Here is a 4,368-nt window from a genome sequence, read left to right as displayed (position 1 = left end):
TTTTGTATCCATTAAGCCAGGCTACATCTTTCGGTTGGAGCATTTAATCCATTTACATTTAAGGTAATTATCGTTATGTATGTTCCTATCACCATTTTCTTAATTGTTTTGGGTTTGTTATTGTAGGTCTTGTCCTTCTCTTGTACTTCCTGCATAGAGAAGTTCCTTTAGCATTTGTTGCAAAGCTGGTTTGGTGGTGCTGAAGTCTCTTAGCTTTTGCTTTTCTGTAAAGGTTTTAATTTCTCCGTGGAATCTGAATGAGATCCTTGCTGGGTAGAGTAATCTTGGTTGTAGGTTTTTCTCCTTCATCACTTTAAATATGTCCTGCCACTCCCTTCTGACTTGCAGAGTTTCTGATGAAAGATCAGCTGTTAACCTTATGGGGATTCCCTTGTGTGTTATTTGCTGTTTTTCCCTTGCTGCTTTTAATATATGTTCTTTGTATTTAATTTTTGATAGTTTGATTAATATGTGTCCTGGCGTGTTTCTCCTTGGATTTATCTTCTATGGGACTCTCTGTGTTTCCTGGACTTGACTAACTATTTCCTTTCCCATATTAGGGAAGTTTTCAACTATAATCTTTTCAAATATTTTCTCAGTTCTTTTCTTTTTCTCTTCTTCTTCTGGGACCCTTATATTTCGGATGTTGCTGCATTTAATGTTGTTCCAGAAGTCTCTGAGACTGTCCTCAATTCTTTTCATTCTTTTTTCTTTATTCTGTTCTGTAGTAGTTATTTCCACTATTTTGTCTTCCAGGTCCATTATCCGCTCTTGTGCCTCAGTTATTCTGCTACTGATCCCTTCTAGAGAATTTTTCATTTCATTTATTTTGTTGTTCATCACTGTTTGTTTGCTCTTTAGTTCTTCTAGCTCCTTGTTAAACGTTTCTTGTATTTTCTCCATTCTATTTCCAAGATTTAAGATCATCTTTACTATAATTATTCTGAATTCTTTTTCAGGTAGTCTTCCTATTTCCTCTTTTTTTAGGTCTGATGGGTTTTTGCCTTGGTCCTTCATCTGCTGTGTGTTTCTCTGTCTTTTCATTTTGCTTAACTTACTGTGTTTGTGGTCTCCTTTTTGTGGGCTGCAGGTGCGTAGTTCCCACTGTTTTTGGTGTCTGTCTGCAGTGGCTAAGCATGGTTCAGTGGGTTGTGTAGGCTTCCTGGTGGAGGGGACTCGCGCCTGTGTTCTGGTGGGTGAGGCTGGATCTTGTCTTTCTCATAGGCAGGTCTATGTCTGGTTGTGTGTTTTGCAGTGTCTGTGGCCTTATTATGTTTTTAGGCAGCCTCTGTGCTAATGGATAGAGTTGTGTTCCTGTCTTGCTAGTTGTCTGGCATAGGGTGTCCAGCATTGTAGCTTGCTGGTTCTTGAGTGGGGTTGTGTCTTGGTGTTGAGATGGCGATCTCTTGGAGACTTTTGCCATTCAATATTATGTGGAGCTGGGAGGTTTCTTGTGGACCTGTGTCATGAACTTGGCTCTCCCACCTCAGAAGCACAGTCCTGATGTATGACTGGAACACCAAGAGCCTGTCATTCACACGGGTCAGAATACAAGGGAGAAAAAAAAAAGAAAGCAAGAAAGAAGATAAAATAAAATAAAATAAAGTTATTAGAATAAAAAATAAAACATAATTATTTTAAAAAAATTTAGTAATAAAATAAAAAAAGAAAGAAGAGAGCAACAAAACCAAACAAATCCACCAATGATAACAAGTGCTAAAACTATACCAAACTAAACTAAACAAAACAAAACAAAAATGGACAGACAGAACCCTGGGAAAAATGGTGAAAGCAAAGCTATACAGAAAAAAATCACACACAGAAGCATACGCATACACACTCACAAAAAGAGAAAAAGGAAAAAATATATATATATTGTTGCTCTCAAAGTCCACCTCCTCAATTTGGGATGATTGGTTTTCTATTCAGGTATTCCACAGATGCAGGGTACATCAAGTTGATTGTGGAGATTTAATCCGCTGCTCCTGAGGCTGCTGGGACAAATTTCCCTTTCTCTTCTTTGTTTGCACAGCTCCTGGGGTTCAGCTTTGGATATGACCCTGCCTCTGCGTGTAGGTTGCCTGAGGGCGTGTGTTCTTCACTCAGAGAGGAGGGGGTTAAAGGAGCTTCTTGGTTGCTGCAGTAGCAGCCTTAGCGTCTCATGCCCGTCTCTGGGGGCCACGCTGATAGCCACGGCTTGCACCCATCTCTGGAGCTCCTTTAAGCAGTGCTCTTAATCCCCTCTCCTCGTGTACCAGGAAACAAAGAGGCAAGAAAAAGTCTCTTGCCTCTTCGGCAGCTGCAGACCTTTTCCAGGACCCACTTTCAGCTAGCTGTGGCACACTAGCCCCCTTCAGGCTGTGTCCATGCAGCTAACCCCAGTCCTCTCCCTGGGATCTGACCTCTGAAGCCCGAGCCTCAGCTCCCAGCCCCCGCCCACCCTGACGGGTGAGCAGACAAGACTCTCAGGCTGGTGAGTGCTGGTTGGCACCAATCCTCTGTGCTGGAATCTCTCCACTTTGCCCTCCACACCCCTGTTGCTGCACTCTCCATCATGGCTCCAAAGCTTCCCCCGTCCGCCACCTGCAGTCTCCACCTGCGAAAGAGCTTCCTAGTGTGTGGAAATCTTTCCTCCTTCACAGCTCCCTCCCACTGGTGCAGGTCCCATCCCTATTCTTTTGTCTCTGTTTTTTCTTTTTCCCTACCCAGATACGTGGGGAGTTTCTTGACTTTTGGGAGTTCTGAGGTCTTCTGCCAGTGTTCAGTAGGTGTTCTGTAGGAGTTGTTCCACATGTAGACATATTTCTGATGTATTTGTGGGGAGGAAGGTGATCTCCACATCTTACTCTTCTGCCATCTTGAAGCTCCTACTCTCATAAATTCTTATACCTTAAATATGTGACTCTGGCATGTAAAATAAGTAAGCATTTGAGTTATGTGTGTGTGTGTTGTGTGTGTGTGTGTATGTGCGCTTGAGTGACAGGTAAGATGTGAATAAACAGAGAGGCAGAAATTAGCACTGTATGTTCAGTAGACAATGCTATCTCTGCTAGTTTTCTCCTAAAGTTTTGCAAACAATTTAGTTTTGCAAACTAAAACAAAAGACAGGTATTTATTCATTTACAAATGTTAAATTAAAAATAAAAGAATAACAGATTTGTTTCATAGACACACTGATAATTAGCTATAAGGAGCTTCTTAGGAAAAAAATTGCAATTTTTTTTTCTCTTTGTAGGATGATTAATTCAAGCTCTGCCATCCTGTTGCCTCTCACAGTGAGAAAAGAGATATGATTCCACTCACATCACAAAAGTCTACTTTGGAGGACACAGCTGGCATTTGTGACTAAATTCTTGAGAGTAGTTATAAGCTGAATCTCATTCAAAATTCATGGTAATGGCAAAGCTCTGACATCAATTTAGAAAGTTGGAATTTTTGTTTGTTTGTTTCTTTGGCATTATGTGAGCCTCTCACTGTTGTGGCCTCTCACTTTGCGGCTCCAGACGCACAGGAGCACAGGCTCCAGACGCGCAGGCTCAGTGGCCATGGCTCACGGGCCCAGCTGCTCCACGGCATGTGAGATCTTCCTGGACCGGGGCATGAACCCGTGTCCCCTGCATCAACAGGTGGACTCTCAACCACTGCACCACCAGGGAAGCCCAGAAAGTTGGAATTTTAACAAAACTTTTAATGCATTTAACCATAATTTTGGAGTTATGTAAAGATTATGAATAATTCACTTAACATACTGCACTTTATTCACTATCTAGGAAATAAATTAAAATATATGAGGCTGGGCTTGAGAGTAGGTCTGCCTAGTGTAATCCTTGGGTTTACACCGTATGTGGTTTTTACAGATGCCACAGACTTCACAAGTTAGAGAAACAATAAATAATATATTTATAAATTCAAATAAATTTAATAAATCCCTTATTAAAATATATTGGATTTACACTTACACTCTAGAAAACTGCAAAATGCCATGATTCCTACCTTAAAAATGGAAAAAAAGCAAGTAAGCTCTGAAATCATAACTTTGAAATTCATTAGAGAGCTAAGAATACAAATAAAACTAAACTCAATAATCTTCAGAAAGTGATAAGTACTTCCAAGTAGAGAAAAAAAAAACATAGCTACTTTTATCCTTAGCAGGCAGGAGGAGGCAAACAGATTCAGACATAGACTGGTAAGGAGAATTCAGCAAGAGTTTTTAAAAATTTTAATGGCAAAACACAGGCAGACTGATAGATCAGCATGTCTTACAAGTAGCAACATACCCACCCACCAACTCTTTGCCATGGGCCTTCACTGATAGCGAGGAAAAAGTATGCTAAAGGCAGGGGCAAGGCCAGGTTGTTGAGATAAACT

This window comes from Aethalodelphis obliquidens, unplaced genomic scaffold (assembly GCF_003676395.1).
Source record: "Aethalodelphis obliquidens isolate GAN/ISIS:26980383/991018 unplaced genomic scaffold, ASM367639v1 scaffold66, whole genome shotgun sequence".
NCBI classification, from domain to species: Eukaryota; Metazoa; Chordata; class Mammalia; order Artiodactyla; family Delphinidae; genus Aethalodelphis; species Aethalodelphis obliquidens.
Note: the sequence above shows the minus strand (reverse complement) of the source record.